This window comes from Psittacula echo (genome assembly GCF_963264785.1).
Source record: "Psittacula echo genome assembly, chromosome: Z".
In the NCBI taxonomy this organism is placed as follows: domain Eukaryota; kingdom Metazoa; phylum Chordata; class Aves; order Psittaciformes; family Psittacidae; genus Psittacula; species Psittacula echo.
This window is the reverse complement of record NC_137742.1, coordinates 87,400,669-87,413,420: the sequence shown is the minus strand read 5'-3', so window position 1 is coordinate 87,413,420 and position 12,752 is coordinate 87,400,669.

Here is a 12,752-nt window from a genome sequence, read left to right as displayed (position 1 = left end):
TCTTCTAGTCCATGCAAAACTAAGCAATCACCAGAGCACTGAATGTAATACAGGTGGCATCATCATTATAATCATCATCATCATCCCCTCCAATGCTCCTTTTTTGAAAGAAGGAATAAAAAAGAAAGCTCTGCATGACAGGTAACAGCTGTTCCACCTGAAAAACTATGCAAAAGCTTTCAGATGTTACATGGAGAGTAGAACAAAAGCATAAAGCAGAATATAAAACTGAAGTGGAGACTGCCTCTCATTCTGAAAATATTCTTTCAAGTAATATTTCTGTGAAGGTCAGAGTCACAAACTGGGCCTGTTATACTCTACCCTTTTTACTTGCTTCCTGCTCGGTTCCTAAATTGGCCCTTGAGACTTGCAAATGAAGCACATTGAACTGACCACCAGGGAAAAGCAGTTATATTTGTAAAAACAATCTCAGATACATTTTCAAACTTTCAAGGCTCAGCCTGATTTCTTGGGAAACTAAAACAGGTGACCTGGGGAGTTAGTAGAGTTACTGAAGAAGCCTTCAGACAAGGACAGTGCAATCCTGGCCTTGCATTTAGGAAAGGAAGTCCTGTGACACCAGAGACAGCTAGCTCTAAAACACAACTGGCAGTAAAGTAGTAACACCTCCAGCACCCAACTTCCATGCACTAATAGTTACACTAACCCTTCCCAACCTCTAAGCTGTGTTCTAAGTGATACTTCAGGGTAAAGTGGGTAAAAATGCTACCAAGGAAGAGGTGAACAGAAAGCATTCTTATGGAAAAACATAAATGCTTTCTATTAAGGAGTGATAAGCACTTAGAAATAAATCTTGTGCCATACCATATCTGTAAAGACTGAAGCTATATAATCTGGAGCAAGAAATAAAACAAGGAAGAGACAAAATGAGCTTATTAGCACCATTTGGAAGGTTTGGACTGTTTCCCTCCTCTCACTTTCAAAACTTGAACACACTAAAGCCATTGTGAAAATCAGTTCTCTGAGGCATTCTTGCTCTATGGCCACAAAAGGCAGTTCAGCAAGCACAGAGTGAGGTTTCAGAGATTTGATTCCAAATCTCATGGCCTAAACTGTATTTTAGCTTGTTTGTAGGATTTACCACTGTGGTGAGAATACTGTTTTTAAAGAAAAGGCAAACACTGCTGTTTACATAGAAAACACATTTCCCTGCCTACTGAAACACAAGCTCTTAAGAAGAGTGTTTATTGAAATTTAAGTATAATAAAGCAATGGTTTGGTAGATTTCAGATATTCATGGCAGCATATTTTCCTTGAGAGGTTCTTTGTTTTGCTTTATCATTCTTGACATTTCATATAGCACATTATGAGCTTTTGCAGAAGTACAGCACTTTTACCAGAGCAGCAAATTGCAAGGCTGGGAGAAGTTCATGCTAAACATTATTAAAAGATCTTCCTTTCCAAAATAAGAAATGAATGCAAAGGCATAAAATCATCTGGAAGCACAAATCCTTTAGAAAAAACATCAGAAATAAATGAGGGATATTCTGATTTTTAATAAGAAAGTCACCTGTGCACCTGTCTGTTAGCTCTACTTACTATAGAGGTCTTCAACGGTCAGATGAAACACTGCACTGTGATTTAACAAGACAGTACATATAGTTTAGAAAACCTCCCAGATTCCTGTCATTTATATGTTGAAAGACTGACATGGCTAAATCATAGGTTTCCAAGACCAGTTCCAAGGAGTTCTAAGTCCCCATACCAAAATCAAAATCAGATTTTACTTAAAACACAGACATTAATATTCACTTTTGTAGCAACACCAAGATTAACATTACTTTTAAATCCTGATAATGGCAACTTCTGGAAATGATTTGTTGCTCTGCCTCACCAGCCCATTTGGTGACTGCTTTGATAGATGAATTGTTAGCAGATCTATACACTTGGAAATTCTTCAGAGCAAAAGCCATGCTTCTTGTTTGACTTCATAACTGTCAGAGGCATCTCCCAAATATCAATATATTTTAACTAGATTTATGTTCGAGTAAATCTCCACAAGTCTCCACAAGGTCTTTTTTGGTTTGTTTTTGTGGAGTTTTTTCATTCTATCTTTCTTTCTCTTGGTTTCTCCCATTTTTACTGCCACTTTTCCATTTCCACAACAGTGCTACCCTGTATTTATTTGTGACTTCTTTCATGGTTCATATGATCCACTTTTATGTCACACATCCTTTCAAATTACCTTCCTTTGTTCCATTAATATATTCTATCTTACATTCACTTTCTGCCAAAATCCCTAGCCTGGTCAAACGTTCTTCAATCCGCATGTTTTGTTTGTAGACAGCAATGAAGGTAGCAGTTTCACAGAATCACATAATTGTTCAGGTTGGGAGCTTAAAGCTCACCTAATTCCAACCCCACAGGCAGGGACACATTCCTTTAGACCAGGATCCTCAAAGCCCTGTCTAACCTGACCTTGAACACTTCCATCAGGTTAATAAATCCTTGAGTAATTAGCTGACATAAAGTGTCTATACTGAACCACTGGACTATCAGAGTGAGGACTGGCACCATATAATCTAGCCATCAAAAAATCCCAGATCCTTACTTTTGGAAACTTTTATATATAACTAATGCTTCCTGATAAAGCTGCCTGATCCTCTTCCTGCTGAAATCAGTGACAGAATTGCCACTGACCTCAATAAGAACAAGGTTCCAACACCACTAGCCCAAGGCTTTATTATTTCCAATTGTTTTGGGTACAAATCACAGGCATTAAGAAATGTGGCTCCACCTCAAAATTAAATCCTTTGGGTGTGCAGCAGAAGATAAAACCACTTTGCACAGAGATAGCACTTTCTGTTTCAATACATTTTACAATTGATTATGCTTTGCAATCCTTTCAGTAAGATAACCACATCATACTACAGACTGGAAAACCAGCACAAAGTCATTTGCCCAGTGAAGCATGGCTGAAATTCCAAAGCCCGGCCCCTGCGGGTCCATGTGCCTCTGCTGCTAGGAAGAAGTAAGCTCACAAGTCTCTGTAACTAATCACCATTTCTCTTCATGAGAACTGAGCTACAGCTCCATAATCCTTTCTTAACATGCACATCTGTGATCTGATTCCACAGAAGAAAAAGAGGTTATTTTTTACTGTTCAAGGTTCAATCCCAGTCTGTTGAACCTGCCTCACATATCAGTGTCCAAAAGCTTCTCCAAGCCAGCAGAGTAAAGCTTTGGCAGTGTTTCTAATCCTAAAGAACATTTACAGACTCAAACCTTCTCTGAAATAAAGCATTTCAGCGCTTGGGCAAAGCACCTGTAATCAGCATCTGAAATTTCCTTGTTACATGAATGCACTTCCTCAGAGCTTCCGCTGCCTTTTGGCTTGCCACCAACTTTGGCTACAGTCAGCAGAAAAAGCAGAATATTTATTCTTTATTCACAACTAGCAGCAAGTCCCTGAAAACCACCAGCTTTTATCAAGCTATTTCCTTAGCCTTCACTCCTTTTTTGTAAGACTGTCTTTGGTTCCATGTTCCTGCCTCTTTCCTCTAAAAAAGAAAAAAAGTACTACTTCTAACCTGAAATCCAATGCTCATAATACACCTCTGCTATATGCTTCATAGTAAAATTCTAGGCTGGACCCTATATCATATCAACCTTATCTGCGAGTACCTGTGTAGAAGAGATACTGCTGCAGTCTTCATGGGCCCTGACTGCCAAACAGTCTTTAAATTACATAGCATTCTCACCATCAGCAACAAATCTGCAGCACCTGACAAGACAGTGTGGTTCACGGCAGGTTACATTAGCATTAATCGAGCTCACCTATCTGAATTTTGCTGTTCCCCTTACAATCTTGCAGACACACCTGCCTTCTTAATGGCATTAGGATGGCTTCAGTGTTTAGCACTTAAAAAAGAATCCAGAAGCTTGTTTGAGCAAAGCAGCTATCTGTTAACACTACAGAATGGACAATCTGTGGCCTGTCCAGACTTACATCAGCCCACAACATAAAATGAACTCCATGATCTGATACAACCCCTGCTGTGCCCTAGGAGTCCCACCATTTTCGTTCAGTCAGTGACGCCACTTAATTTTCAGCTTTCTAATTCTAAAGCAAGTACTTGATGATTTTCTCATTCTATTCATTGTGAGAAATCCATAGACTTCAACAAAATAATCTAAAATTGAAGGACACCTTTCTACAGGCACTAGATAAGAGGCTTATTGCATGCCTTCCTCCCCCTCTTAATTATAGCTACCAATGTCTGTCCTTCAGATATATTAAGCTGGGTCACAGTTAGTGAGTTCTTTGGAAATGCATCATTTGCTCTTGTTTTTCTGCTCTCAACTCATTATTATTACTTGCAAATATATAAAAAGAATTAGCCTGTTTGCATACTTGCTGTCTAACTATTGTGTTGTTCTTAAAACTTTAAATAATATCACAAAATACAACTCAAGTATCTTTCTGACATACGGATGGAGTTCTGGAGGGCACATAGTTGTGGTAAGGAGGGTTTGTTTTCCTTAGCTGGAAACACATGAGTTATACATTACCATGAGGCATATCATGTTTACAATTGAATTTGCCCTATTAAGATTTTCATACCCTGGGATGCATAGCAGAACCAGGGCTACATCTGCCAAACAAGTTAGGAACTCATTCACTAACACAACTCTGCTGCTGTCCAGAGGAAAGCTGATGGTAAAATCAACAGACAAATCACGTGGGGTTGTTATATAATTTTGGTCTTCACTAAAATAGACAAAATGCCTGACTCTACCAAGGGAATGTCTGTGCAGGAGCTTGTGTCTCAAGTGGAGCTCCCAGTGGAGACGCTGACTGTAGCAAGATCCACAGCTTTGAGTTTATCAAAAACAGCAAAGAGGCCATAGTCCTGATGACTAGGAAAGGAATGAGGCAGAATCAAATTGCACTTAAACAGAATAAGCCAGAAAAAGCTTTCTCCTCCAAAATAGAATCTGCATCTCTTCCAAGCTCTGCCTGTTGCCCAGTCATGCTCCTGCTTCCATTACAGTTGCCAGTAATGCAAGAGAATTGGTGCTAAGATCAAGGACAACTCTACCCCTGCAAACATCAGTGGTGAGAAGAGGGTCAAGGTGAATTGTGAAGGTTGTTACAGGCAAGATACTATCAAAATAAATAAGCTAAGTATAGCCATGCTTTCCAACAGCTCCCTCCTACCACAGGCCTCAGGTAATCACAGACTGGGCAAGGGGCCAGCAAGACTGAATTTCTGCAACCAAAGACCACTGAAGTTGTTGAAAGACAATATAAAGGTGGTGTTGTTTCAGCTGACTGAGACAGCCTCAGAACTCAATTCAGATTGTAGAAAAAACCTCAAGAGTCATGGACTTGTCTTATTATTTAAGGGATATATTGGAAGTCACATCATTTGAGGCTCTTAAACTCATTTGAATGCTGTATCAACACCTTGAGTAAATGCCTCGGAGCATTGCTACAGACTTTGGGCATTTATTTATTTTTCATACTAAGACACAGACAGAAAACATCCTTCAGAGGCGATACTATAGCATATATTATTAAGAGTTTGTTCTAATACTAACAGCTTAAAAATTGCATGGGCTGGGTTACGTAACTTTAGATCTGGAAGAAATCCAGCTCCTTCTAACACAGCAGCTGGAAGGAACTCAGGTAACATCAACAGAGACACAAAATAATTTAGTATACTCAATCAGATTCCCTTATGCCTTATGCCATGTAAAATCCTGAAATTAATCATACAATACAAATGCAAAACTGAAATTATTTAAGAGAGACAATGGCTGAGAAAGTGAATAAATCTAAACATTAAACTAAAAATATTTAGTGTACTAATTATAAAATTGTCTGACCAAATACAGAAATCACAATGCTGATGGCAGCTTCCCATACTGATATTATCGTCACAAAAAGGCTTGAAGTTGACTTGCGTTTAGAGGAAAGAGCATTGCATTTAAAGGAGAGGATCAAGAGAAGAGATACTTTAATTGAAGAAGAGGATTAAAGTTAAGGAATGGAAAATTCTGATTACCAAAGAAAGAGTTTCACTATGAGGAATAAATAAACATACACAACAACCTTTAGGCTATGGGAAATTCTCCCAAAGAGTATGCTGAAAATCACATTATTTTTGGCAATTTACATTCATCTGAATTTTATACTTATAAATGTATCATGAAGAAAACCCTGGCACTTGCAGTGTGGGAGAATATTCTAAATAACTTTTCCACATCTAGTTTCTACTGACAATAGGGTCTACAGTGGCATGAAATGAACAGTGTCGAGCATAAACTTCCCATAAAACAAGAGAAAAGGAGTCATAATATTTTATACAAATCAGTGTGTATAAATAGATCAGTTATCTGACAGCAAGCTGCTTTTTATATTATTTTGCAGTAATGCACTCATCACTCTATACAGAGGCTGGATAAAGATGACTGAGGATTTATCGCCCTCTTGTGAATACAAAGAAAGCTGCAATCCTTCAGAAAACGTGCAGCTGTTTCTGCCACTAAGAAACCCTGTAGTGAAAGCATTTACTACACAATTAATAAACACAAATTTGGATTATTAAAAGTAGAACCACTGGTTAGTGTAATAATCTGTAAGAATTTTATCATAAAAGGATCAATAGCAAAATTAAAAATAACTCAAATTCAAACCAGACCAATGAAGGTATTTTTTCCATTTAAGCAGGAAGACAGCAATCAAAATCCCACAAAATCACTGCCCACAGCGCTGATGTCAAATGGCACAGACTAGCTCCAAGGGTGCTAACCCTCCCTGACTGCAGTCTCAAAATATTGTTCCATTTCAAAGGGAGCAGGAGAATGACACCACCTATTTATGCCATGCAGAAGATGTGGGCTTTCAGCTGCAATGAATAATCACAGGCCTAAGTCCAACTTTGTCTGCAGGTCCTGGTGAAGTTCCCAGAGTCAGAATTAGGTGTGCCTTGGTCCAGAACTCCACAGCAGCCCCAGCAGAAAACCGGCTAACTCAACACTGGGCAGCCATCAGACCTCTACTGGGCTCTGCCATTAGCACTGTGATTTCCCTATTTGTGTAAAAAAAAAAAAAAAAAAAGGATCTTCTTCTTTGTGGTACTTCTTTCTTCCCTGCTGTTCTGCACCCTCTCAAGGTATTGCTGCTCTTCTCCCTCTTCCTCTATTTGCCTTTTCTACTGAAATCATGGTAAAAGCCATAAAATGATTAGTCAAAGCCATCACATCTCATCTCACAAAACTCCAAAGATGAGAGAAAGCAAGGGTTCAGCACCAGCTCTTGGACACCTGGGTTTCCATTTCACACCTTGCCCTATGTCTCTGGCCAGCTACATCATCCCACCCGTCTGCTTTGCCCCTCTTCATACACTCTTTAGTAACACTTTAGGGGGAGGAGGGGAGGCTGGACTAAACGATCTTAAAAGAACCCCTCCAACCTGCTCACTCCCACGTTTCTCTACATCCCTTCATCAGACAAGTGGCCATGACCCACTATCAGTTTCCTCTTAGGCTCAGTCTACCACATAACTGTAGACTTTCCCAGATATGAATAGGCCCTTCCTGGGTGCATCCACAGCACATCCACTGTGTTAATACAACTGAATTCTGTTCTTCTATCACCACCTAATAACAAGATGGCTTTCTTCAGCAAAGAAACCTTACCAAAACTCTCCCCTGAGATTATTATCAAGCATGATATCAAGAAGCCAAGTGCTAGCTGATCATGAATTACAGAGAACCCTCATTATGAGAAGCAAGTCTTTCAAAAACCTGAGAGCTTCTGTCTTGGTTATGTTGCCTTCCCTAATTTATAATAAACAAAGCACAAATCGTATGCAAATGAAGGCATCACCAAGTCCTACTAGCACAGCATAATAACCATTTCCAAGAAAAGCTATGTATTAATACCACTTACCAGAATAAATATTTAAAATAATACTGCAGTAAAGAATACAAATTCACCTTTCTTTCCTGTTCTTAGTAGTGACTCTTAATGAACATAGCTTTATAGCTACTATATTTACATGCAATTAGTTCCATACATTTCCAGCTTAATAAGAAATAATACATATTCATTTCTGCTCATTAACAGTCAGTATATAACTCTCAGCTAATGAACATTCAATTATGTTCCCTGAATACATTGTGGGATAAATTCTCTTTTGGTTGCTCATATCAGTTCACTTCAATTCAGTTGCTTCTAATTAAAATTCTTTTGCCTCATGTAGACAAAACTGGGTTTTTTGGAGTCCCTGGAGACTTCCTTAAGAGTTCTGTTTTATCTTTATGTACAGTCAGCTCCCTAATTAATGCTTTAAATAAGGTAAACTTTACTGAGGCTCCTGGGTTCAGTTCAAAGGGGAAAAAACCAGTTAATTTTATATCTTTTTCTCACACAAATCACTGGAGTCTCCTTTTTCTTGTAAATCTACTTTTTTCTTTTGTTTTCAAGTGAATTCAATAATCAGGGAAGGTGCCAGTTTGAGAGCACTGGGAGTTGGAGATCCCCGATCATCAGTCTAGAGCCTCCCTTGCCCAGGGAAATAGAAGAGAAATTCTTGTCAAGTTGCCCAGTTCTGCAGCCAGCTCAGGTGAGGAAGGAGGAGTCTCTAAGGGGACATTCCCAATAGATTCCCTCAGATAATACTACCTTTATTTCCACTCAGTGTCAGCAAGACCCAGTGCTATTTTTCCCTAATTTGTTAATAGAGCTAGCTCAGCAATCTATCCGCCTGTCTAGGACCAAAAATCTAACAAACACAAATCCTGCTTACTCCACTGGGACTAACAACATGCAGGCTAAGCATTTAAGTGCCTCCCTCTGCGGAAGTCATTATCAGGTATGACTTGCTAACTGAAATTACTAGGTTCCTGCCTCTGATTTTCTTGCCTTCTGTCCATTAAGCAGTGTAAAGAGACAGGAATTCAGAAGAAGCTTCAGGGAACAATTGGCATGAGGTTTCCCTCTTTGGTGCAGCATCCTAGGACTTATTCTTGGACTATTTCACTTGTAGCTATGGGCTGGATTCTTTTACTTAACAGACTAAAGAGATTGGGGACAGCAACTTCCCTTTGATAAAAACAGATAGAAACAACTCTCAGAAAGAACAAGTCATTTGGAAACTTAACGAGTAAACACTGTGTGAATCCTATGTGCCTAAGGAATATAACACTATCACAGAAAGTCAAACATTTAGGGAAGAGGCAGAAAAAGGAATTTCTGTAAGAGAAAACACTTAGGGACACCCAGGAGAAAGCTTAGCTCTAGGGGTGTTTCAGTTCTATTTAACATTACATGAAAACTCTAACATACACATATCCGCAACTACCTTAGTAGAAAAGAGAAAATGTGTCTGGGTTTGGGTATACATGCCTGCACATGAGTGTGCCTGCTTGGATAGATACATGTATGCGAGTCAGCACATCCTCCAAGTCCACAGGTACCTGAGCACCGTGAAATGAACAGTCCAGAACCGCTGTTCTTGTTTGAAGTCACACACTATATAACCAGCACACTGAAATTAATTGATGGAGCCCTAACAAATCATACCATGTGTTAGTCCCATTGAACATTCCCATGGATGGCAGTTTTTATTCAATGCTAAAAAGATACTACTTCTGAAGACTGTTTAGTAATGCTTGTTTCAGTTACCTCTGATAATCAGATCTTTTTTCCCCAAGGTCTGCCATTTAGTTTGTCCTTTATCAGTACAGATCTTGAAACAGTACAGGGCAATTCTAATTCCTCTTCCACACTAAGTATTTTGTTCCTATTGCAGCTGATATTGCCTGCACAACAGACCACATTTCTCCCTGCAGACTTCATCAAGGAGACAAGTATGTCCACACTGCTTAGTGCTAAGCCTGTATCTCCTCAAAGCCTCTTACAATGCCTTTCTGATTTTCATATACAACTATCAAAAATGTTTATGGCTTTTTAGTTCAAAATACCCATGACAGCCTGCCACAGTGCCATTTACACAACATGGTACTGGGGTTGTATGTTGCATGGCCAAAGCACAAAGACTTTTGAGGCTACACTGCTTATCAGGATAGCGCTGGAAGACGGTCTCAGGTGGAGAAAGGCAAACTTGATGTGACTAGCATTGTACTTTTTGGCTGCACTGATCCCTGGAGAGAACATGCTGTCAGCTGTGCCCAGACTGCCTCTTGGAAGGCATTAGCACTGTTCCATGAGGGAAGCATGGAAAGAAATAAAGAAGTTAAACTGAAATTGGAAACATATTGGTAATCTACTTCTCGTCTCCTACTCATTTTGCGCAAGTAGTTCACATTTAGTATCACAAAAGCGGGAAAATCAGACTGGTACTTCGTATAAATGAGCTTTGGTTTGGCTTTTTCCGGCTAGTCCTGGAGAAAAAGTTGTTGTGCAGCAGCATTACGCGACTCTGGCCACAAGATGGCGTATTCCTGCCAAATGCAATCAGGGAGCAATGCAAAAGCAAAATAGGTTTTCAGTTTCTGTATCAAAAAAAGCCTTCGTGAGCTCGTTTTATAAAGGTAAGACAACAGCCCTAATCAGAATAATTAAATAGGTAAGTGCTAAAAAGGGCAACTCCTTTTCGCTTCTGGTTCAGATTAGAAATTATTGAGGAAGGATATAAAAAAATATTTGCAAGGGTTTCATATTATGTAGTATATGATTTTGGCTACCTCACGTTTTATAGAACTGATATATACAGGAATTACTTTGAAATTACTATAGCTTTATTAAAATCATGTCCTGGGTTCAGCAGTAGCAGTTATTTTTTTCCTTCCACGACAAATCATTATAATAAGGTATGTTGGGAGTATTTTTTTACAAATGCCAGGAAGACAGAGTAAATTGTCCCAAAGGCAGCTATAATGAGGCAAGGATCTTAGTCCAATTTAAACTGTATATGTAATTTATATTAAAAACTATAAAGCTAGATACACTTGGGGGGGGGGGGGGGAAGCAAGCTGTTCTGTTTATATTATAGAAGAATCCCTGTCTTACACTATGGAAATGTTTACTGGGTTTTCATGTATCACTAATATAGAACCATAGAAACACAGAATCAACTAGGTTGGAAAAGACCTTTAAGATCATCAAGTCCAACCATTACCCCAGGACTGCCAAGACCACCACTAAACCATGTCACTGAGGGCCTCATCTATTCACAGTTTGTGACTACTTCCAGGGATGGCGATTCCACCACTTCCCTCGGCAGCCTGTTCCAATGCCTGATTACCCTCTCTGTGAAGACTTTTTCCCTAATATTCAATCTAAACTTCCCCTGGCAAAGCTTGAGGCCATTACTTCTTGTCCTATCACTTGTTACTTGGGAGAAGAGACTGACCTTCACCTCACTACAACCTCCTTTCAGGTAGCTGTAGAGAGCTATAAGATCCCTCCTGAGCCTTCTCTTCTCCAGATTACACACACACACACACACACACCCAGTTCCCTCAGCCATTTCTCATCAGACTTACTCTCCAGGCCCTTCACCAGCTCTGTTCTCTGGACCTGCTCCAGCACCTCAATGTCTCTCTTGTACTGAGGGGCCCAGAACTAAACACAGGATGTGAGGTGCAGCCTCACCAGGGCTGACTACAGGGGAATGATCACTGCCCTGGCCCTGCTGGCCACACTATTTCTGATACAGGCCAAGATGTCATTAGCCTTCTTGGCTGCCTGGGCACAAGCTGTCTTATGTTCAGCTCCGTCAATCAGCATCCCCAGGTCCTTTTCCACAGAGCAGCTTTCCAGCCACTCTTCCCCAAGCCTGGAGCGTTACAGTGGGTTGTTGTGGCACAAACGCAGGACCCAGCTCTTTGCCTTGTTAAACTTCATGCCTGGCCACATCCAATCGACCCAGCTGTCTAGACCCCTCTGCAGAGCCTCCCTACCCTTCAGCTTATATGAAAGCTACACCTGGTCCAGAGCCACTTTTCTTACAGTTTCTAGGGTATCAGAATCAAGGCAATGCAGGGCAAAGCTTTCAGGAAACCATGCATCTTCCCAAGTGACCTGCAGAACTAAAGCTGTAGCTTCAACCTAGGAAAACAAAGAGCAGCTAGTTAATGTTACTGTACCTTCAATGCCTATCTCCAGCACCCTATGCACCTTCTGAAGAAAGATATGGAGGTGATGCCAGACATTAGTTTTACAAAAGCTTGGTGGTGTTTTGTGTTAGTGGATCATTGATCAATGTTCACTTTAGATTTACAGACTAAAAATGAATTATTACTCAATAGAGATGCTGATATCAGTTGAGCCAAAAAACTACATAGGATCACACCTTCTCATGCGTTCTGAACATTAAAACTGGCTTTGCAGGTATTTGCATTTCAAAGCCTATAACGTTAAGCCTTTTTGATGGTGCTGTGGCGGAACAGCCTTAGAAGAGTATCAGTATCATTGTTCTAACAAAATACAAGTCACCAGAAACATTCTTCTACATAATAAAATCATCATGTTTGTAATGCCAGGTGGTTGGTATTTCTGAGTTCTAGAGGTAAGATCACTACCACCATGTGGTAAGGAAAAATGCAGTCACTATAAAGGACAAGTAATTGTTCAGAAAAGCATCTAAGTTGTATCATGTATCACAGTGTGAATCACAGAGTCACGCTACTGACAAAGCAGACACCATTTAGGTATATATACATATCATGTGTTAGACACAATCCTTCCTGCCCACTCAGTAGCCCTGGTCAGTCATTTTGGAGAGTAGTGTTTCCAGTTTGGGTACTTCAAGAAA